Source organism: Phyllostomus hastatus, unplaced genomic scaffold (genome assembly GCF_019186645.2).
Source record: "Phyllostomus hastatus isolate PE091 unplaced genomic scaffold, TTU_PhHast_1.1 phas_contig_17, whole genome shotgun sequence".
Lineage (NCBI taxonomy): Eukaryota > Metazoa > Chordata > Mammalia > Chiroptera > Phyllostomidae > Phyllostomus > Phyllostomus hastatus.
Window position 1 is genome coordinate 32918023 of NW_025333664.1, and position 25577 is coordinate 32943599.

The window sequence follows — 25577 nt, forward strand, 5'->3', positions numbered from 1 at the left end:
TTTAACTCAAAAAACTTAAATAAAACTTCAAAATATGCATTTGTAAGATATTTTATTAAACTTCATTCATTTATAATGAAGTCAACACTCTTAAAAATTATATTTTTGACTGTGCATTTATTATTTATAATAGCCAACTAGAGGAGAAACAAGTCAGCTACTCAAATTAATCAACATGGACCTCAACTGTGAATAAGAATGGTCAATCAGGAATTACCAGGTATTTAAGAAAAACCAGCAACACCAAGTGAGTGGCCAAGATGAAAAAGCAAAAATACCTTTACCAACAGAAACAATCATGGGAAAGAGAACTTTTTAAATATTCTAATTACCATTCTTGTTGGTCAACCTGATTGTGCAAATCTCTCACATTCACAAAACAAGAATAGGTTGATACGAAAAAGAACCAGAGTTCATAAATTTTAAATAGTTAACATTTAAGTGTTTGAAAAAATTATTAGAAAGCAAAGAAGAAAAAATTTTAAATCTTTCTCAAAATATAAAGCAAAGGACAAAAAAGATAAAAATATGACAAAAATTTAAAAGATATGTCAGATACATATAGGAAGACCATTATTTATCTAATAAAAAGTTGAGAAAGAATCAGAAAAAAAAATGAAGGCAGGGGAAAAATCAAAGAAATAACAGAAGAACTATTTTCCTAAGCTAAAACAAATCAGAAAGTAGAAATAACCCATAAGTGCTAAGCTCATTAATAAAAATATTTTAACTATGTTTAATTATAGTTAACATGCAATATTATATTAGTGTCAGGGGTATGACATAATAGTTAGACATTTATATAACTTACCCTGATAAGTCTAGTGGTAGACTTTATAAGTTATTTAAATGTCTAAGTTATATAAGTCTAGTGGTAGACTTATCAGGGAATCATTTTGACTTATCACCTGGCATCATACATAGTTATTACAATATTATCAGCTATATTCCCTACACTGTACTTTACATCTCTGTGACTGTTTTGTAACTGCCAACTATATTTCTTAATCCTTTTACCTAAAAAATAGATTTTCACCTAAACACATCTTCATGAAATTTTGTTACACTGAAGTTTGAGAGGAAATCTAAAAAGTTTCCAGCTGTAAAATAACAAAAACAATCTCACCTACAAAGGTCAAAATAACAGATTTTGTTTCTGAAAATTATAAATGTTTCCTCCATCAAGTTCATTCCAAGTTTCACATCTCTCAGCAGGTTATAAAAATGCTTCCCCAATCTGTGCCAATACTGAGTATTACCATTTTCATAGTCTTTATCAATCTGATAAAGAAAATGGGTTTTCATTTATGTCTGATTTCCATTTAATAGTAACATATTTGTCTGTGTGCATTGACTGTTGTATTGGTTTTTGCACATTTTTTGTTTATATCCCTTGCCACCACTTGTTCTACCCTGAATGTCTCATTAGCATTAGTGAATGCTAGAAGACAATCAAGCAATGCCTTTGAGTTCAGAGGGAAAATAGTTTTAAATCTAAAATCTATCTAATAAAGGGAAGGTGAAATTGGGACATTTATTCTACATAAAACATTCAAAAAGTTTATTTCCTCAGTACCTTTCTTTAAAAAATTACTTGACCAATACTCCAATAAACACGTCCAAGCAAAGGGAAGATGTAGCATCTAGAAAAGAGCAGAAATAATCAAGGAATACAATGAAAAGAAATCCCAGAATGCTAATTTATTAGTTAAAGTAGATTAAACTTTTATAACAAAAGGTGATAGACTGGTTTTTGTTTATATAGAAGTCAGAATTACTGTCTGTGTTTGGTTAGCACCTTCCTCCACAGGGCATTTCAAGGACCCAGGCTGATTTCTTGCCTAAACCTCCACCAAGCCCTAGCACTTTGATATTTCATGTGTAGTTGAGACTGAAGATTTTAACCTGTAAGAAAGCAAAAATGAGTGTGAAGGAGACCCACATCTTATTTCTGTCTAATGATTGACTTAACTCTGACTCTTTGGACACATTCTGAGGAGAATAGCATTCCCTGATTCCACAATCCAAAGAAAGTATCCAGAGATTTATGAGAAGCAGAATTGCTGCAGGTAATACCCTACCTAGTATCTCAGTTACTAGAGAGCTTCTTCCCGCAACACTGCTCCAACTCCAACCCTATTTATTCCCATAGATAGAGAAAACCTTATAAGCTCTATCCAGACTCCAGTCAAAGAGCCCAGAGTTGTGACCCCACAGCCCCCTTGTCAGCAGGTCAGACCAGTCACTTATCCAGGCTCAGTCTCATCACCTCATCTCGTGTGGAGGCCTTCACCTAGTTCCTTGGGAAAGATACGTGCAAGGTGTCCAGCAGATCTGAGTGCTCTTAGCTAAGGCACCTTTGAAAAGGTTGAGCTGGGCCAGACTGGAGGACTGGGTACCACAGAGATGGGTGTTCATCTGCGTGCAGATTTCAGGCAGTGGACGAAGAGAACTTAGGCCATGCTGAGCCTGGCCCATATGCTCCTCAGGATGTAAAGAGAGAGGTGATAGTTTTCTCACCTCTGTGATCTTCACTCTGCCTCCCAAATTGTCACACCTCACATCAGGACGCTCCTGGGTTTCATTAGTGATGGGGAAAGTCAGCCAACTCGGGGTTAGTATAGGTTTGTTTGGGGTTGACTCTTAAAATTCCTCTTTCACAGGCTAATAGCCTGAGGTCACCTCTTCAGTGAAATGCTGGAAAAGAGAAAATATGGTGCACTTTATGACTTGTTTATCCATCTGTATCTTCCCTGGTGCATGTTCCTGGAGTCTCTCGCCCTCCTGGGTTATGACCTTAAAGGGTTTTGCAGCTTGTTCAAAGCTACTCTTCAGTGACTGTTTAAGGACTAGGAGAGGTATAGCCACTACAAGTAACAGCATGCACAGCAATTCATTCCTACCCCACCCCCATGTAGTGGCTTCTATTATTTTCACCAGTTAGCCTTAAACATGAATACATGTGAGTGATATGAAATAGAATTTATATATAGTAGGCCCTCACCTGGTAAAATAATAATTTGGGAACATGCTTTTAGAAAATGTTTGTTCATCAGAATTCCATGAACATGTATGTTCAGGTCTTTTGGATTTGCAATTCCAAATGTTATGATGAGACAGATGTTCTCACAAAAGAAAAAAGCACCAGTGAGCTTCACACTTTGAAACTTTTTTTTTCTTTTTCTGGAAAAAAATTAAAAGTTTTAATAAAGAAATGTTTAAAAGAGAGATAGGCAAGTTGAACACAGAATCTTTTAGCTAACTAAAGAGCTAAGTAATTATTAAAAAGCTGCCTTGTGTTATTGTGCTTTTGAATTATACTCATAAGATATACCAATGAGGACAAACTGCTTTTGATGTTGTTTATTATTTATCTAAAGAAATAGTTAAGAAATTTAGTTGCTGGCAACTTTATGCTCCAAATAACCAGAAAACCTCTCATTGCGAAGTGAAAATACTAAAGAAGATGCAGGATCCTTTTAAATACAGGGCCAAACCTGCAAGAAAGTTAGGGAAGTCCTCAGGGGTGCAAAATAAAAAGGAATGTGAAATCTTAACCTGTAAATGCTGAGCTGAAACTCTGGTGGCCATATGGTGTTTTCTAGAATCATTATCATAGAGACTTGGGTTTCAATGCTCATTTGTGAACACAGATGAGAACTTAGGCCAGTGAGAACAATCTACCCAAAAGAGGAGAGAAATGACAATGATGTTTTCTGCCTAGAATGTAAATGAAGAAAAAAATTGATTTACTCAGATAATTTATAACCATAGAATTGTCCTCATGAGTTTGGCATTCACATTTACACTTGAATTCCCATGTCAAGAAATTAACATAAAATGTATTCTGAGCTGATAATTCCCATGTGTACTTGGCAGAAATTATCATAAAATCTCTCTGAAGGGGAATATTCTTACACCAGGATCCCTGCTGAAGTCCTATGGAAGATGAGTTCACAGTCCAAAAATATAAAACTCTTGAGGAAATAGTCCACATGAACAAGAGCAGAAGTCAATATCAGAAACAATGACAATAGACACACTTGGATAACCAGCACAATAATCATGTTTAAATGATTAAAGACATAAAAAAATTAACAGAGAATATGAGAAAGAGGGGACAGATCTGGAAAATAGAACTTTTAGAAATATCAAAATATAATAATTGAAAGTAAAATCTCAAAATACAGATTAAACTGCAGTTTAGACATCCCTTAAGAATGAAATAGTGAACTATAAGAAAGAAAATTATGCAAAATCCATCCTAGAGAGATTGAGATACAAAATATGAAAAAGAGCTTAAGAAAAAATTAAGAATACCACAACAGTTTAGCAAAAAGGATCAGAGTATTGTTTGTAAAATCTAAATATTGGAAATAACATAACTGTCCGTAAATAGGAGATTTATTTAATTTTAATGTCCTAATTTTTAAGCTTTTTATTTAAGATTTTTTAAGTTTAATTAACTAAAGTTAAATGATACTGCAAAATGTATTTATTGATACTGAAAGTATAAATAACTTTATAAAACTAATTAAATAATTAAACATGTATGTACAATACAAAGATCCACAAAAAATAAAATCTTGAAAACTATACCCAATTTTGGGGGGTAAAAATTGCTTGTGTGTGTGTGTATGGTCTTTCAAAATTAAAAAAAAAAACAAAATAAACTTAACTTTATAGGAGAAATAACATACTAGACTAACTCATAATGTTATTCCTAGATGAACAATTCTTCCTTCATTCTGGCTTGGTCTGAAATCTCCACTGGCTAGGAACTGAGCCCTAAAGAAAGTGATCAAGGTTGTTCACAGGGTATGACTTTGCACGCAGAGACAAGAGTAGAGAGGCCTCTTGAGAAGTATTAGGGTCCATTCACACTGGAATCTGGATATCAGATAAGGAGTGTTTATCACTCAGGATCAGCATCTGAATTGTTCAGGAGTCCCTGGCCACCAGGTCCCTTATCCCTTACAGACATCCACTTGGAGGAGCCTGTTACAAGTTTCTCAGGACACCCAGCCAATTGCCTGGCAGCAAGCATAGTGAAGTTACTGACATGGCTGGACCTCATTCTGTCTTATAGGATGAATTTGTTGATTTCCCCAACACCACCATCCATCAAGTTCCCCACGCTACAGAATTTGTGCCCTATGCAATACAACTGGCCATTCTTGGTGCTCAGGGTAGAATGCCTGACCTTCTTTGCTTAGTTGTCACTCATCCAGTCTTTGGATTGGGTTCCTCACCTCAATCTGAATCCTGATTCCAAGTGTTGACAGTCACTCATGAGGACTGAGATACTCACAAGAGAGAAATCCAGAGAAAAAGTAGTGATTTCATTATGCTTTGGACTATAACTTTACTGTTTCAAGTGTCACATCATTATAGCTATATTGTAATAAGAATTATATATCATAAGATACAAACACTATCAATATGCTATCTGCACATTTGCAAACAGGGCAATCTCATGCATTAAAGCATAATAAAATCTACATTACATTAAATCCCTTGTTAACTGCCAAGCCCTTGTTTCAAAACCTACCAGATACAATGGCATCACCAAAGGGCTGTATGGAGGGGCTTCTTTAAGCTTCACCAGCCTCTCCTCAATCAAGGATGTGTTCCCAATCTTTTGCAAATACCCTGCTTTCCCTTCCACCCTGACTGATATCTGCTTTCAGTTCCCCCAATACAGAAATTCTAGAAGAGCCACTGATCATCTGTTAACTCATTTGCTTCTTTTTTTATTCTATATATAATATTTATCAATATATCTATCTTTAACATTAACAAGATATCAATTCCTCAGAAATGTTTTTCCTTAAAAATTACTGTTTCTGGATATAGAAATAAATTTGTGGGTAAAGAAAATGGAAAACTGATGCAGACACAGGCCCACAGCATCTGTGTCATTATGGATGAAATGAGACATTTACACGGATTACCAAGTCCCGTGGAGGAAAAGGGACAGCATAGCTTTTCTCTCAAGGGGAGCAAAAGCTGCGGCCTCTTCCATGACGGGCCTTTATTTCTCTTCTCTGCACATTACATTTGGTCCTCATTTACTATGCACAGGTTTGCCTTAGGTGGTTATCTTTTACAGAAAACAAAGGAGCCAATGCCGCTAATCACATCACAGAAGAGGGATATTTGCAAATGAAAAGGCAAAGTGGTTGGACCCCGTTATACTCATCCTTGGAAGGTTTAGCATGGATTTTAGGAAGTTGCTTTGCAATAAATGTCCTCAATTCAGGGTGAGGGAGTTCTAGCAAAAAGCAAGACTCATAGCAGCCTATGTACATTGCAGGCCTGATTCCCCATGGGAGAACCTATCCATGGGCATGGGTCCTATAAATCTCTGAGTGGGAGCTGGGTCCACGCCATGCAGAACAGTCTCCTACAGAAAACTTTTGCCCAGATGATCACTGCTGACTCTAAAGTGTTCCCCAAATTCCCAATACTGACAACTGATGACATATACTCAAACCATATCTCAGGCAACTATCAGAAGAGTAGGAAAATGCTTCTTATTCTAATATTTTCCTGGCATTCTCTAATTTTTCTTTTAGGCTTTGACCATCATGGCATGTGAAAACCTTAATGTGGAAAAGTGGTAACATAGTTATCCAAGGGTTATTTATTAGAACATGATTGTTGAAAAGCTTAAAGTATTCCATGCTGAAAAAATATATATCATGATTGACATTAGATAGAAGTTGTCAACTTGTACTGTCTTATATTATTTGTTCTTGCGTGTTTAATCTTAATATTGACATCAGTTGATGGTATAAAGTATCAAATGAAGCTTTTAATTCATCTGCCCTCTTTATTAATTTAAGTAAATATCTAGTCATTTTAGAACATCTGCTGGTAACTATTTTTTTCATATTGTAATTCAAAATTTGCATTTCAGGAAATTATCAGTAATTGTATCAGAAATACATGTAGAAGCACATGTATACAGAAATAGTGTAAGAAGCACTATTTGAGTACACATCACTATTTCAATGTTAAAGATGAGGAAATAGACTAAAAGGAGCAAATAACTTGCCAATGGGAATGCAGTGGCATAAATCACCAAGCTACAAGACTATAAACAGTCTATCCAGTCCCAGGGGCCAAGCTCTCTCCACTCTCCTAATCTGCCTTCCTATACTAACATTTACTGAGTAACAGATGTGTCCATCTCTGAACTAAATATTGGGAAAGGAAAATAATACCACTTCTATTCTTACCTGAAAGGTGTTCACTCACAGTAACAAGTGCTTATTGAAGACCAGCTTATTTCAGAGCAGTATTTAATAAAGGGAATCATTGCATCGTCAGGCTCATTTCAGCCTCCACATTCTAGTACTGTATTGTTGTCTCAGCCCTCCTTTGAGGTTACTTGCAGCTAAGTGGACATTTTCCTGCACACTTACAGCTTTCCTCTGCAAGAACCTGCATCCCTTTGCTTAAGGGTTTTCTCTGGACTCAGTAGCCCTCAGTCCCCACAGACCAAGAGTTAATGATACCACAAGAGCAATGGGAATTGGCAGATGAACACTTTGACTTTCTTGTCATATGGGAGCATAATTTAAAGGTACATTTTACACAGTCTTTCAGAGTGTCCTCGTTAAGATAGAGCTCTAGCTGCCCACAGTGTTAATGTGCTCATTAGTAAATTCTTCATTGGCTGCCTTCTCTTCCCTGTCTTCCTTCTCCATTCTCTCACCATACTTTCAGAATCATCTCCCATATGAACTATTGGAAAAATTGTTTTTCCTGAGTCTGCTGTTGGGTAAACCCAAGCAAAAAGGCACCTCTTTCCCTTTCAGCCACAAACATCTAATCTTGAGGCCTATGGTCTTACTGGAGTCAACAACTATAACATTGTTATAACTTTCTCCAAGAAAACAAACATTAACCTTCCCATAGGACCACCTTTCCAGAGAAATCACCAACTACATATATAGAAAGTGCCCAGTCTAGGCCAACTGAATCTCAACTGACTGACAGACATGAGGAATCAATGCTTATTGTTATAAACCACTGAGTTGCCAGACCAATAGATGGAAAGATCTATACATTTTAAATAATTGAAAGGTAATAACTCAAGTAAAAACAAAAGATTCAGGAAGAATTTTTCCTCAAACATGAAAGGAAAAAAATATATGATGTACAATAAATTTATTTAAAAAGTAATACTATCAGATAGAACCAATAAGTTAAAGACATGAGACAATAATTTCACATAAACACATTAAAACTATTGAACTTAATAACAATAAAAAATATAACATAAATCTTTAGTAAAGCACCAGGTCCAACTTTATACCTATTACATATGTGAATGATAAAAATTGAGTTTTAAAGTAACTAATTCATTGCTCTTAAAACAGAATCCAAGAACTCTACAATGATCACTGGGCCTCCCCTTCAGCACTGTCTCCCACCTCTTACCTCCTCCAGATCCAATGCCATATTTCTTAAATGTTTTTTATCATCTTCCTGCCTCAAGCATCAACCATACATTATTCCATCTGCCTGGAACATTCCCTTCTTCTCCCTCCTCTATTCCACTCTCCAGCTCTTCACTGCTCCTTACTTTTAGTGGACACAAATGTATATACTATGGATTGACACGCAGACTCATCCACATTATTTAAATTATGTTCTCTCCATTTACTAAATTTCTATTTTACATAAAATAAATGTATGCTTGGTTTAACTCCACTTTGTTTCTTTATGACAATGGAATCCACTCTAAAATTTAAGCACAGAATACCACTTTACTGACCACCTGCGATGAGTCTTGCTTATAGAATCTTTCTTACAGAGTGTTGACTCATAAATTATAGGGATAACATTGGGTGGTAGTTATAAATAAACTCATTTTATAGAATAAAAAATGAGAGAGACTCAAGAGGAAAGTATGGGGATTTGGGGTTCCTCTCTTCTATGTAAAGAGCTTGGAAGTTATTGCTCCCATTCTTACAATAAGAAATGGCTGAACAAACTGAAAGTTAATGACTTTTCTTGGACCCATCAGAGAACTGAGATGGAAGGGCAAATGGCCACTTTGAAATCTAGAAAGGCAGGGGTACCCTGAAAATCACAGTCAAGACCTGCTTACCTGGAACAGAAGCTGTTAGAGCCATAAAGTAGTAAGAACTTTGAAATGGTAACTTTCATGAATTGCTAGAGGCTGAATGTGGACTAACATGAGAATGAGAAATTTTTGAGGACCCCTGCCTTGCAGGGTAGGAGCCAAAATTTCATCGTAAGTTTTACCTCCATGAGTCCTAATAGGTTCTCACAGTGAAGACCCAAGAAAGATCCCCTCTCAGCTCTGAACAGGAAGAGGAGAACTAACCCTTGTAAAAATATGTCCAAAACATTTTCCAGAGCATAAACATACTTTCTAGGGAGAAAAACACTGGCAGATCCTGTACCAACTAGGGAAGGGGCATTCCTTCCACACCAGTCCTCTCTAGACTTCTTGTTTCATCTAATGGAGCAGGGGGACATAGTCAACAGGGGGCAGGGTTCCAAAAAAAATAGATTGGGAATGCTGCAGCCAAGGAAGGAAGTAGGGAGCAAAGCAGAAAATAGCTATATTATAGTAAAATACTTGTAAAGGGCACAGCCCAAAGACATAGGTGGACTAAAACACTGAGGTTTAATTGAAAGAATATAAAACATAAAACACTTTCCCTCCCCCACATCTTATCATCACATTTATAGGGCTCCGATAAAATAACAGTGGATTATATCTGAAAGCCAAAATAGACTCTCCCTGGGGAGAAATACTTAGGGAAGCCAGAAGTCAAGACAAAAACAAGGACACTGGAGGAATCCTAAACTTCTTGCACTTATGGCTACCGTAAGCCTTAAAGAGAGCCAAATTCCTAACCAGACAAACATGAAACCTCACACTAAAGGCTTATTTATTTTAGTTCCTGTTACCCAATAAAACATTCAAAATAAAGGACACAGTCTAAAAAAACAAAGCAAGCATCAGAAGCAGACTCAGATGTGACTCAGATGTTCTTGTTTAGAAATAAAAAACATTGTAACACAAATGAAAAATGGTCCATCAGTAGACTTAACATGACCGAGGAAAGAATCAGCAAACTTTAAGATAGGTCAACAGAAACTTCCCAGGGAAGAATATTCAAGAACTGTAGGACAGTTTTGAAAGGTAATATATGAATAATTGACCTACCAGAGGAAGAAAAAAATGATGAAGCAGAAGAAATATTTGAACTAATAATGACTGAGAACTTTTCCAAAATAATGAGAAATACTAAAATACCATAGATCCAGGAAGCTTAGAGAACACTAAAAGGATTAAAAAGGACAAAGGGAAAAATCTTAAAAGAAGCTAGAGTGAAAAACACACCTTATCAATAAGACAAGAATAGGAATTATGGTGGACTTCTCATCAGAAGCCATGCAAGGAAAAAAAAATGAAGTGAAATATTTGAAGTGTTAAAAGAAAAAATACCATCAACCTAGAATTCTATGTCTAGTGAAATTATCTTCTAAAAATGAAAGAGAAATAGTTCCTCTGACAAACAAAACAATGAATTTTTTCTCTGTTTTCACTCTGACAGAGTAAAAACAAAAACAATGAATTCATTGCCAATAGACCTGATTTACAAGAAATATTAAAAGAAATTCTTCAGGCAGAAGAAAAATAGTGTATGTAAGAAATTTGAATCTACCTAAAGACCAGAAAAGTGTCAGAAGAAATAAGTAAAGATAAAATAAAATATTTTATTCCTATTTTTCTTAAATTAGTTTAAATAACTTTTTCAAAGTAATAATAGTAACAACATATTACAGAGAGTATAGCATATGGATAAGTGATATAAATGACAGTAATGTGGTAGGGGTGGGATAGATGAATTGGAAATACTCTGCTAGAAGGTACCTGGACACCATGTGAAGTGCTATAGTGTTATCTGAAGATGGACTTAGATTGTTTTTTTATTTAATTCAAAAATAAAAGGTATTTTACACTCTAGGGAAACCACTAAAATATTAAGTGTAATTGATATGCTGAAAGAGGAGGTAAAATGAAACAATTATATAAAATGCTCAGTTAAAAGGAGAAAAGAGGTAAAGAACAATACAATGAGAAGACAATGATTACAAACAGGGCAGATATTAATCCAATTACATCAATAATCACTTTAAATGTGGATGGTGTAAATACACCAGTTATGTGGAAGAACCCAGATATGCTCCCAAGATGATTTGAGTTCACAATAAAAGATCTTTCTGCTTAACTAGAGCAGCTGGGCGTTTCCATTTTTTTTTAAAGTTTTTAAGGACTAAGTCACTGATACATTTGATATACGAATATCCCCTGACGTAAGTTACATCCATCAAAACATCAAAAATCACACAGAGTAAAAAGTCTGAAATAACCCTTGATAGTCAAAAAGTTGTTAAGGTGGTTGCACACAGACATTAGGAATGTGTTAGACTTCAAATAAGATCATACTCAGTAACATTGGCTTACACAAATAGGAGTTTAGATTTCTCACCTAAGAGAAAGGCCAGAGACAGCAATTTCTGGTATGCGGTCTGCTGCTCACCAGTGCCATCAGGGAGCTAGACTGCTTCTGCCTTTCCATACTACTGTCCTTAGCTTTTGTCTTTATGTCTCTTGCCTCATTATCACAAAATGGCCACCATAGTTCTGGACTTTATATCATCATTCAAGGTAGACAAAAAAGAAGATGAGAAATGCTGGTTGTGTATGTCCTATTTCATCAAGAAAGCAAATGCTTTCCTTGAAATCCCCTCAGAAGACACCTATTTACATCTCTTTGGCCAGAACTGTATCACACAACCACCTGTAGTTGCAAGACAGGCTAGGAAAATGAGTATTTTACTTTCCAACCTATGTAATTGAGATAGATGAAAGAGAAGAAAGTACACCACCTCCCTATAGTGGTAGCAGTGCACGTCCAAATAAAAAGAGAAAATCTGACTCTCCAGTTATCATAAGTTCTGCTTTTTCTTCCTTTATTGTCTGAACTTGTGATTTCTCACAAAAAAAATGTTTTGCATACCAGCCACAAATTCACTTAAAACTGAAACAAGTTTTCTTCTTCATCTAGTTAACACTTTGCTCTTTAATCCCTTACACAAAGCTGGTCTTCAAGCTCTAACCTGGACCTTATGTATGCTTCCACAAATTATCAATACATTTCAAGTGAAAGTGGAAAACTTTAAAGTTAGATGAACATGTCATGCAAATGATATGTAAAATCCCTCTGAGTTTTGCATACAGGTTTAAATTCTTTCATTCTAGGATGACTTGGGGTATTTAGCGTAGAGCAGCAAGCAAGGAGTCAGGTAGAATATTCTCAGCTGCAAGCATTTGAGAACCAAGTCCAAAGAGCTTGCTTAAACAATATTTCTTCATTTCAGCAGAGTTTTACCCAGTGAGTCAATAATGTCACCAAGGCCCCCTTTCTGTTTTTTTGTTTGTTTGTTTTTGCTTTTGGGCTTTTCCACTTTTTTATTGTTGTTTAAGTACAGTTGTCTTTATTCCCCCCATCACCACTCCTCCCCACCCTAGCCATCCCCATCTCCCACCCTCGATCCTACCCCCCTTTGGTTTCGTCCATGTATTCCTTACAGATGTTCCTGAAATCCCCTCCCCCTTCCCCGTCCACTTATCCCCTCCCACCTCCCCTTTGGTTACTGTCAGTTTCTTCTTAATGTCAATGTCTCTGGTTATATTTTCCTTGCTTATTTGTTTTGTTGATTAGTTTCCACTTATAGGTGAGATCATGTGGTATTTGTCTTTCATGACCTGGCTTATTTCACTTAGCATAATACTCTACAGTTCCATCCATACTGTCACAGAGGGTAGGTGCTCCTTCTGCATTTCTGCTGCATAGTATTCCATTGTGTAAATTTAATGTCTTTTCTGCCATTGATGACATCAGCTTCACCCTAAGGCCAGGTTCCTCATGTTCACATGTTGGCTGTCAACAAATACAGGGCTACATATTTTTTCATACACTTGCATAATTAAAAAAGAGATCAAGAGATATCTTTATCTTATCCAAGACATTAATTTGTAGTTCTTCACTTTGCCCTGACTGAACTGAACCAATCACTTATCAGTAAGAACACAAAGATTGGGACATACTCATAGATGGAGAGCAAGATGACAGCTGTGGGTGGTAGGGGGGAGATTAGGGGGTGGAGGGATTGAGCAAAAAGGGAAAAGGACTCATGGATATGGACAACAGTGTGGTGATTGTTAGGGGGAGGGGAGTATAAGGGGAATCAATGGTAATGGGAAAAATACAATAAAAATTAAATTTAAAAAATCACAAAGATCTGATTGGCTTTGGTCAATCAAGGTCCATCCATCCCTTATAGCTAGGATTGGGGTCAATTTCATGCAGAGTGCAAAGTGCATAGTTGCATCGTGTGGGATAGAGAATAAATGGGGGTACTGAAGAGGCAATCACAATTTCCACCAGAGCCAGATCCCTGCTTTGCTTTGCTTCTTAACCTTCTGTCACCATGGGCCCTCATGAACCTCAGATCCTTCCTCTATAATATATGAATAGTAAAACCTGCTCAACCTATTCCTCAGAGTCCTTGTAAGGACTGAGGAAAACAACATAAATGAAGGTCCTTTGTAAACAGTAAAATGCCCAACAATGCAAAGTACACTTAAGTTACTAAATGCTGAAGTTAAGTTCTGAATGAATTTCCATTATACACATTGATCAGAGACTATTATGGACTTGCCCATGTTCACTTGGCCTTTCCCATTCTGTTCACACCATTGAACTTCTAACTTCCAACATCTTTATCCCTTTCCTGAGGATTTTCTCTGGGCATTGGAGCCCTCTCCACCTACATAGGAGTTAGGTCACAAGTGTTAGGGTATGTTAGGTTGTTAAAATCTTTCTCCCCAGCACAGGAGCAGGGCAGCCTATGACTGACAGAGTTGAGGGATAAATCTCTTGCTCCTGTAGTGAGATAATTCTGAAGCAGGGTCTACACAAATTCCAGAGTGGCATAATTCCAGTTAAAAGAGGCTCCAGTTATCCACTATGGTGACCAGCTTGCCAAAGCACCTTGTACTGGTTTCCTCCCCTCCCTGTCTCATTCCTCCCTGCTTCCTGGAATCCTCTTGAAATAAACTTCTTGCACTCATATCCTTGTCTCAGAATCAGCTTTTGGAGGAATCCCAGTGAAGACATATATAAAACTAGTATCATATGAATATGGAAATGCTTATTTGGCATATAGGGTATATGCCAGACATTTTATTTTAATGTGTATTTAATGATCCTTTTTAAGTGTTTTCTGTGTGATTCTTTTTAAGTGTTTTCATTTTCTATGCATAGCATACCTTTGCTTCTAATTAATTCATTATGTTGCTAGGCTAAGTGAGGGGTCAAACATGGCCTGCCTCCAGACAAAGATGAAACACAAGCAATGGTACCCAGATGTATTTTTCACCAAGTCCTGTCCTGAAGATAGATAATGCTATTAGAACCTAGAGTATACAATTAGTATATTTTTCAGTAAAATACACACCAGAATGTGATGGATTTGCATGTTTGAAGGCAAAAAGAAAAAATATATATTCAAGATGCATTCACTTAGCAATAATTTTTTTTAAGTTCTGTTCTGCACTGAGTTTATTTCCATTATAACCAAGCCATTAAGCTGAACTGAACAGATCATTTCATTTAGGCTCATAAGTAATGATGGCCTTTTGTGTTAAGTGGGTATTTTAAAAGAATAGTTGGTTTTAAGCTATTTAGCAAGGCTCCATGTGAGTATAGAGTATAACTTGAATGTTTAGCTATATTGCTTTTCTTATTTTACGATGAATTCAAATTTGGTTAAACTGGACCCTGCCTCAGGGCCTTTGCACTTGCTTATTTCTCTCTCAAGTGGTCATATCTCTGCATGGCTGGCTCTTTTTCATTTTTAGGTGGTAGAAAGTCCCTCTTCATCCACTATTTAAAACTTTATCCAATATAATAGCCACATTTACATATAGCTATATGTTTAATCATTTCTGAAGTACTCTATATATGTATAAAATAGACACTGGATTTTGAAGACTTATTGTGAATAAAAGAATGTAAAACACTTCAATAACTTTTTAAAATTTTTATTTACTTATTTTTAGAAAGAGAGGAAGGGAGGGAGAAAGAGGAATCATCAATGTGCAGTTGCCTCTCACACACCCCCTACTGGGGATCTGGCCCACAATTCAGGCATGTGCCCTGACTGGGAATCAAATTGGCAACCCTTTGGTTCACAGGCCATCACTCAATCCACTAAGCCACACCAACCAGGGCCTCAATAATCTTTTATATTGCCTACATGTTGAAATTTTATTTTGAATATATTGAGTTACAATGTATGTTATAAAATTAATTTTTTCTCTTTACTTTTGTTTCTATCTACTTTTCTTAATGTGACTACCAGGAAATTTAAAATGGCATGTATGGTATATTTTGGCTTACATGATATTTCTATCATGCAATGCCGAACAACAACCTCAAAACACTTCTTTATTGTCATCATAGCATTTTATCGCTCTTACACAAGTAAATTCTAAACTATTTACTTGTATACCTGAATTATACTAGTAAATTCCAAATTATCACTTGTATATTGTAAATTCCAACATCTTGTTGGTCAAGCTTACTCTGCACCAGTGTTTGGCCAATAATAAAGGTAAAAACTTACTTTATGAAATGAATTGATGAAAGTATAAAGGACTGAGTGAACTTTGCACTCCCTTTCCCTGAGAGTTCCTCATGTCAGTAGTGACTCAACCTTAAAGAGTGTTCACCAGGTTGAGGAGCTGGACTAGAATCCTCCAGAGGGAGAGAAACTGCCATCACATGAAAGAAACAGAACCTGCTCACTGGCCATTTCTTAATTATATTCTGTGGTTTTCTTTATGAAATCACAATCAGAGATACAAGGCTCTTTGACTTATTGGTAAGAATGACCAATACACCTAAGACAGATTTAGCTGAGCATAGGATTTGTCTGTTATTAGGAGGCTAATGACTCAGTAACTAAGGTGATTGACTGGGATCAAAAAGACTTGAACTGACCTTCTGCTTAGCAAACAATCATTACAACAATCAAGAAACCGGAGGCACTTCTTTGGGCTAGAAGTCACCACTAATTGCTGGCCTCTGAGTCCCATAACTGCCATCAAATGGGTACCAGCGATATAATTAAACGTCATAGTTGACAACCCCATTAAGATGAATGGGAAAGTTCACATTTTACTCGCTACTATTATTTTTAGATTTGCCTTTCTGAAGACTCAAAGATGTTGTCTACACTGGTCGAAACTTACTTACACTTTTCTCACTGAGGATCTGTCTTGTACAGACATTCAAGAGTCTGGGGTTAGGCATCCACAGTGCTTTTGTGATAAATTGTGCTTTTCACTTTATTATCCTAGAATAGAAATTTCTAAATTCAAAGAGCAAGAGGGTGTGTGGTTTTCAAGTCACATCCAGGGAACTTACAGGTCAAATTCTCTTCTGGCCAATGATTTACAGAAAGATTTTAAACAATTTTTTAACCCCTTTCTGTTTCTGTTTATTTGTTTTGGATATGCCCACTGAAAAATATTTTAGTTGCCATTAAAAAAGGAGTTTGATTTTCATGCAAATACTAGCGATAGCTTTTGTAAGACACAAATTACTTCAAAAATTAATTTAAAACTTGTCATCTAGCATTAATATATAAATAGCAAAATCTCTCTAGGATCCCCCACCAGTCTTTATCAAAAGCTTGGTAAATTTCAGCCTAATTAATATCTTGATATTGATCCTGGCACAGTGTCCAGAGAGGGGAAAGGCCGTAGAAGGAGGATGCCTGAAGCAATGGTAAACAACTTAGCGTGGCACATGATGACACATTTCCCTACCCCCTATCAGAATGCGGCAGGAGGAAGCCTTGCACAGAGCAAGGCTAGTGAAAAGCACTCCTAGTCCCTGTGGTACATGGTGGAAGGGGGAGCTGCTATGAGAGGAAAGTCCTGGGAAGAGGATGGGATTTGCTGCGGGGCTGGATGCTTCCCAGTTGCATGAAGTTTGGGCCAGGAAATTTAAATGGAAGGAAGGCAGAGACTCTGTCTTCACTTTTTTTGGAATTTGCAGCACAGATTTGTGGGCTGGAGCACTCATGGGACCCAGCGGGCCCTGGAAGCCATGTGGCCAAGAAGCAGGCTCCAGTACCCCAGCACAGACTCCAGGGAGCCTAAAGTCAGAGAGCAGTCTGCCTAGCAGCATTGTGCTCTGAAGGACAGATAAGGATGGAGCGGGATTTCTGGGCATGGTTTTATGTTTCAGTCTTTTGGGGAACAAATGGACTTTTTTCTGTGTTTTGTGGAAAATATGAGCCCAGAGCAGGGGAGTCTCCAGTATTCCCAAATTTTGCAACATCTTAATAAAAACATTTTTTCTTCCTTATCTACCTTTGCCTTCAGAATATGCCTCTCTTTGACAATGGACAGCCAAACCCCCTTTTTTAGGTAACAATATTATTCTCCATGTACCACAAATGCTCAGTTATTTGGAAATGTCTGGATTTATATTTTTTCAGTTTTTTAAGATATTTTATGTATTCATTTTTAGAGAGAGGGGAAGGGAGAGAGAAGGAGAGGGAGAGAAACATCAATGTGAGAGAGAAACAAAGATCAGTGACCTCTTATACGCCCCTGGCCAGGAACTGAATGCACAACCTAACTGAACCAGCAACCCTTCACTTTATTGTTTGTGGGATGACATCCAACCAATTCAGCCATACTAGTCAGGGCTATATTTTTTTCAGTTTTAATTAGATTATCATTACTATGTGAACATGACAAGATACAAAGCAATTTTATTTTTATACCTCTTATCTAAGTGCCTATAAGTTGGCCCTACTCTTTGTTCATCTATTTTCTTTTTTTGCTGTTATTAAACCCCCACTTCATTGCACAAACCTACATATTCATTCCCATTGTTATTGTTGTTATTTCCCTCCACTAGAATGTTCTCTCTTTTACTGTGTATTTCTCCAAGTCCTTCCTACAATTGAATGTTTATTCAATGCCTTCCTCCTCCCTGAAACCTGCCCATAACTGGTTTCTAGTTGAATAACAACATGGATAGTTTATTTCATTTTCTTTCTTTCTTCCCTCCTTTTTTCGTCCCTTCTTCCAGTCTTCCTTTTCCTTCCTCCCTTCATCCCTCCCTCCCTCCTTCCATGAATTCAAAAAACATGTACTGTGCTTCACCATTTACTAAGACCGAAACAGAGTGAAGCAGACCCAGCTCCTGCCCTAATAAATCTCCTCTAGTGTAACAGGCAATTGTGAACATGTTTGACTCTATACCTAACTCACAAGCCCTTTGAGGGCAAGGCACCCTTTTCATTCTGTAGCACAAAGGAGGTTCTCAGATATGCCTCTTGAATTGACCAATGCCCTATAACTGAATTTAACATTTATATTAAATATTATGATGCCTAGAGGCATTTCCCTCTAGGACTCTGATTCTTGAATGCAGCGAACAGTTGCTCACCATCCCCAAGGCAGGGTCCTAAAACTTTCTGAGGGATTCAAAGGAAGGTAAGGAGTGAAGCCTGTCTTAAGAAGTGGACAAGATGGTGCCCAAATCTAGAGATTTAAAAGTCAAGACATCGCTTGCACTTCAGGTCAGTGATTCTTCCTCTTCCAAGGATGGCCTGTACTGTAGTCTAACTCCTTCAGCTAATATGTGGACTTCACTCTTTCTGTCAGACCAGTCCCAAGACCTGATTCAGGAACTCTTACATTTAGATAGCTTTATTGGCAGTGATAATGCTTAGTTAACAAATATGTGAATCGGCTCTTACAAGATCCTTTCAAACTAAAGTGTCCCTCTTCAAAACGATTCCAGTAGATAAAGTAGCAAATTTCTCTTGTACACACCAAAATGAGTTGATTTCCCAAAACTCAAATTAATCATTTTACAATAAATTTCCAAAGGCACTGTGGCTACTTCATTGAGTTTCTCCATCTGCTCTCTTTATGATCTCAAATCAGATAACAGTAACAATCTAAGACAAGAACCATAGAAATGAATAAAGAGTAACTTAAAATTGTCATTGCTAAATGTCATTTGCAACATAATCTGTGTTAAGGAAACAGGTCCTTTTTTGAACACTGTCAGTTGTTGAGTTTGTTCAGTTTGCCATTTGGAGGTGTATCTATTCTTTCAATTGTAATTTTCCCAGAGTAGAGAACCTACTGAGGGTGTCTTCTCTATGCAATGAGCAGTAACTATGTTCTTGAAAGTTGGTCAACCCCAAGACTAAATAATAAGCCTCAGCATCATGAGAACCAACACTATAAACTCTTAAGTCACTTGTCTTCACCCCTGCCCCTCTCTCCCTGGCTAATTTGGATCTCACTTTCAAATCAAAGAATTTGGATCTCACTTCCAAACCAAAGAAGTCTGAAGCTGAAGGAACTCACTGCATTTGGAACATGCTTTGCTTATTTTACCATCAACCCACTTGATTTGACCCACTTAATTCATCTATATCCAGTTTGTAGGGGGGAAAAAACTATCCATTGAGTGACCAAAGAAGGAAAATGACATTTGAGTTAAATTTCCACCTTTTCTGGATAATGTTCTACAGGGCAGCTCTCTGCCCATCAGTGAGGGGGAGGGGCTAGACTGAGCTTCATTAGCCATAATGATGATTACCCGCACTTTCAAAGAGGCTTTTATCCCCAAGGCTTAAAGTGCTCCATAAACATTAATTAATTTAAGCTCTGGGTAGCCCAGTGCCATTATGTCTTTTGTAAAGAAGAGTAAACAGAAGTTAAGTGGTTTTACTACTTTCATTTTGCCTGCTCAGTGCATAGCTGTGAACAAAATCGGGCCTGAATGACAGTTTCCAGCTCTAGTCTGACGCTTAAGCAGTTTCCAGGGACAGCAAACAGAGATACTGCAAAGTGAGAGAAGGTAAGAAAATGACTAAATTTTAACCAAAATACCAAGCAAACAGTGTGGCACAGTTGATAAGATGGACCCTTGGCATGTACATAACTGTGATCCTCTGTTTTATTTTTTTGTTTTGTTTTGTGGGTTTTGTTTGTTTTAGGACAGAACTTTCAAACTTTAATATGTGGCCAAATAGCCTGAGGAACCTTGCTACACTATGGATTCTGCTTCAACATTCCCTGGTGAAGCCTGAGGATCTTCATGGCTAAATGAGCTCTCAGATGATGTAGATGCAGCTCACCATGGACCACATCATACGATAATTGCCTGTGTAACTGTTTTATTGTTATTTTTTTCTTTGGCCAATCCTGTGCTACTTGACTTTTTTTTAGTACCTATGTGTTACCTTTTCGTTTCTTTTTAAAATCATTGTATACTTAGTGGGGGAAACACACAAGTTTTAAGTGCTTGGTTCTATGAGTTCTTGAGTTCATATAAATGTATGCACATAGATAATCCAGAACTCTCTCAAGATAGAGATCATTGCCACCACCCCAGAAAGTTTACAGCTCCCATTTTGTGCAGCCAGATTATAAGATACATATATCTCTTATATTTTTGACTTACTATATATATTATATTATATATATCTTTTATTTTTAACTATATATATAGTAAAAATAAAAACAGGATGTTGGTTAACTTCCAAAATGGGAGGCATATTACTTCTCTTAGCCTTTTAAGTTAATAAAAGGTCATCATCACCAACCCCACTCATTTCATTGTGACCTTCTTTGGAATTTAGAGGCAAAGCTGCAAACACATTTTGTTGTAAGTATCAGGCTGGAATCTAGGTCACCTGCCCTTTGATCCCAGCAGAGAGAAACTGCCAGTTCTTTGAGGTCTGCCTTGGCTCTTCCTACAATATGCTCAAAACAAATTCCACCTCATTATATTTATTATTCAGTATTAGTATTTTTAATGTTTCTCAGCCTTTCCTTGAAAAAGAAGCACTAAATTTTTTAAATATATTTTTAAAGAGGAAGCCCTAGATGGAGGCAAATTTGGACTATTTGAGCAAGGGAGAGAACGTGGTCAAGCTGATGAGAAATGAACCAAACTGCACTGAAACAATTCTAAACCACAAAGATGAAAAGGAAGACATTTGATCAGTCATTCAGGATTTTGCTTTTTCTACATGAAACTAAACATCTGGACATTTGGAAACATTTGTATAATTAGCTCATTTTTCAGTTTTTTCATCATAAGTAAATTAATTGAGCAACTTTTACAGAGAGCAGGGTTATCTATAAAGCATACTGCTAAGTTCCTCAGGGATGAAGGGTTGTATGGGCTCTGAAAAGTTTACAGCCCATGTTCACATCACATTCAGCAAGGTAAGAGCATGCAGGAATGCACCAGAGACAAGGAGGGAGATTCAACAAAGGGCGTATTCATCTGGAAAGATCAGAAGAAAGTTCATGGAAGGGGTAGCCTTGAGATGGGACCTCATCTACAAAGGAAATTAGTGAGGCAGCAGGTATAATAGGGTAAAGGAAATGAACAAGTGAAGGCATAAAAGTGGAAAGACATACATGAGAGAGTTGGGAAACAGATTCTTGTTGTCCTGTCAAAAGAAAAAAGTAAGTATTATTTTCATTTGCATTTCATTGAAAAACATAACTCTAGCATAGCCCCACTTCCACTTTTCATTCAGTAAATGTTACTGAGTGCCCACTGTGTATCCGGCACTAAGCTAGGCATTGGGCATGTTCTGATGAGACAAGACAGATATGGCCCCTGACCTCATGGATCAGGGGAACCAGACAAAGACAAGTAAATAATTAACTAATATACATTTACAAATGACAAAAAATTCAGTAAGTAAAAAAAAAAGATACAGAACTTTTTTCTGTAGAGCAATCAAGGAATACTTTTCTGAGAAGGTTACACATTAGCTAAAATCTGAAGGACAAAAAGCAGCTAGGCTTTGGGGAATGTGGAAGATGGGAATGATTTACACAACAGACTTTTGTGCAAAGAGCCCACAACAGAAAGCATAGTTGTGATCCAGGAGCTGTCAGAAGAACCACGAACCTGGTGTTTAGGAAGTCAACGGGAGAATGGCCCAAGATGAAGTAGGACAAACAGACAAAGACCAGTTCTAATAGAGTATTAAGGGCCATAGCAAGGAATTTGCATTTTTTTCTAAGCACGATGCACAACCCTGAATAGTTTTTAAGATGGGCATGGCATGACCTCATTTGCTCTTTAAAAAAATCATTCCTATGAATAAGTCTCAGAGATCCACTATACAATATAGTACCTATAGTTAATAATACTATATTGTATAATTTAAACTTTATAAGTGTTCTTATTACAATAATAGTAAATAAAGAAGGTGGGAGGGAATGTTCAGAGATGATGGATACATTCATGGCACAGATTGTGGTGATGGCTTTACAAACATACACTTATCTCCAAACTCATTAAGTTATATACATTAAATATGTACAGCTTTCCATTTGTCAATCATAACTTAACAAAGTAATTTTTAAAAGATTTTATTTATTTATTCTTAAAGAGAGGGGAATGGTGGGAAAAAGAGAAGGAGAGAAACATCAATGTGTGGCTGCCCCTGCCATGTGGCCCCCACTGGGACCCAGCCTGCAACCCAGGCATGTGCCTCAACTGGAAATCCAACCGGTGACCCCTTGGCTTGCAGCTCACACTCCCTCCACTGAGCTACACCAGTCAGGGCATAAAGTAATTTTTGATAACAGAATAGGAAAAAATTAAGTTAGTGTGTTCTGAAAAAAAAAATCACTCCTACTACTATGGAAGAAAAGGATTGAAAAAGGGCAAGAGTGAAAATGAAGTAATGACTGCTGGAAGCACCTTGATGAGAACTGTTGGAGGTCTTGCTAGGGGCTGGCGCCAGGGATGAGAAGTTGGTAAATTTCATCTGTATTTTGGAGGTAGGAAATCAGTAGGCTTTGCTAATGGGTAGGCAGTGGAGGGAGCGGGAAAGGAAAAATTTGAGTAACTAGGTGGATGGCAGCACTTAATTTGATGCCATTTGGATTTTCCATGCCATAGCTACTTACGTTACTACACATCTTTAAACATTGTCATCAATTAAAAAAGAAATAAATGCAGTTCTCATAAGAATTCCTACAATGCTATTCATATGCTCCCAGAAGTAGCATATCTTATTCAAATTCTAGATCCCTTCTCTTAATATTCATTAAGAAGCAATTGTTTTCACTGCCAGTCCCTAAGGGGGAGTGGGGAGGGGGACAATGGGAGGGGGATAATGGTGGAAAGAAGAGGAAGGGACTAGTCAAAGAACATGCATGAATGACCCGTGGACACAGATAGACAACAGTGCTGAAATTAACTGTGGGAATGGAGGGTTGGGATGGGCAGAGAAGGGCAAAGGGGTAAAAACTGGGACAACTGTAATAGAACAATTAAAAATTATTAAAAGGTACTTCCGGCCAAGATGGAGGCATAGGTAGACACACTGTGCCTCCTCACACAACCAAGTTAGGGACAACAACAATTTAGAAACAGAATAACAACCAGAACTGGAAGTTGGACAGCCAAGGAGTTAAAATAGACATGTTCATCCAGACTGGTAGGAGGGACAGAGTTGAGCAGCCGGGCAGAGAGGGGTCGAGGCACAAAGAGCAGTGGACTCCAGCACCTAAGGCATCCGGGGCATGCAAGACTTCAGTGGGTGGACCCTGGGTGTGCAGGCGGTGGCTGGCAGACCCTGGGTGAGGGCTGGCAACCGGCAGACCCAGCAAGGTGGCGATTGTGAAGCAAGGCACTGCACGCAACCCAGGGTCCCAGCACTGGGAAATAGAGCCTCGGGGCACTGATTGAAAACACCTGTGGGGGTTGAGTCGCAGGGAGATACTCCCATCCTCACAGGAGAGTTCGTTGGAGAGACCCACGGGGTCCTAGAAGGCGCTCAAGCCCACCCACATGGAAATTAGCACCAGAAAGGCCCAGTTTGCTTGGGGGAAGCATTGGAAGGGACTGAAGCCCAAAGGAGAGCAGAGCAAGCACCATTGTTCCCTCTAGGACCCCTCCCCCACATACAGGTCACAACCCAGTGACTGGGTTGCCCGGCCCTGGTGAACACCTAAGGCTCCGCCCCTCATACATAACAGGTGTGACAAGACAAAAAAAAAAAAAGAAGTGGCCCAAACGGAAGAACAGATCAAAGCTCCACAGCAAATACAACTAAGCGACTAAGAGATAGACAACCTATCAGATGCACAGTTCAAAGCACTGGTGATCAGGATGCTCACAGAATTGGTTGAATTTGGTCACAAATTAGATGAAAAAATGAAGGCTATGCTAAGTTAAATGAAGGAAAATGCACAGGGAACCAATAGTGATGGGAAGGAAACTGGGACTCAAATCAATAGAGTGGACCAGAAGGAGAAAAATAAAACAACCAAACAGAAACGAATGAAGAAATAAGAATTCAAAAAAATGAGGAGAGGCTTAGGAACCTCCAGAACATCTTTAAATGTTCCAACATCTGAATTATAGGGGTACCAGAAGGGGAAGAGAAAGAGCAACAAGTGGAAAAGGTATTTGAACAAATAATGAAGGAGAAGTTCCCCAATCTGGCAAAGGAAATAGACTTCTAGGAAGTCTAGGAAGCTCATAGAGTCCTAAAGAAGTTGGACACAAGGAGGAACACACCAAGGCACATCATAATTACATTAGCCAAGGTAAAAGTGAGGGAGAGAACCCTAGAAGCAGCAAGAGATAAGGAGACAGTCACCTACAAAGGAGTTCCCATCAGACTGTCAGCTGATTTCTCAAAAGAGACCTTGCAGACAAGAAGGAGCTGGAAAGAAGTATTCCAAGTCATGAAAGGCAAGGACCTACGTCCAAGATTGCTCTGTCCAGCAAAGCTTTCATTTAGAACAGAAGGGCATATAAAGTGCTTCTCAGACAAGGTCAAGTTAAAGGAGTTCATCATCACCAAGCCCTTATTATAGGAAATGTTAAAGGGACTTATCTAAGAAAAAGAAGGTAAAAAACATTATAGTAAAATGACAGCAAACTCACAATTATTAACAACTACACCTAAAACAAAAACAAAAACAAACCAAACAAACAACTAGAACAGGATCAGAATCACAGAAATGGAGATCACATGGAGGGTTAGCAACAGGGAAGTGGGAAGAGGAGAAAGGGGGAAAAGGTACAGAGAATAAGGAGCATAGATGGTAGGTAGAAAATAAACAGGGGGAGGGCAAGAATAGTATGGGAAATGTAGAAGCTAAAGAACTTATGACACATGAACATGAACTGAAGGAGGGGATGTGGGTGGGAGAAGGTGTGCAGGGTGGAGGAGAATGAAGGGGGATAATGGGACAACTGTAATAACATAATCAATAAAACATATTTTTTAAAAAATCATTAAAAGAGAAGCAATTCTTAAGAATTTGCTACATGCTCAATAACTAGATGCTGGGGGTTGGAAAATATAGGGAGCATGTATTGAATGTCTGTCACTGTTTAGATTCTTTATTAACTAAA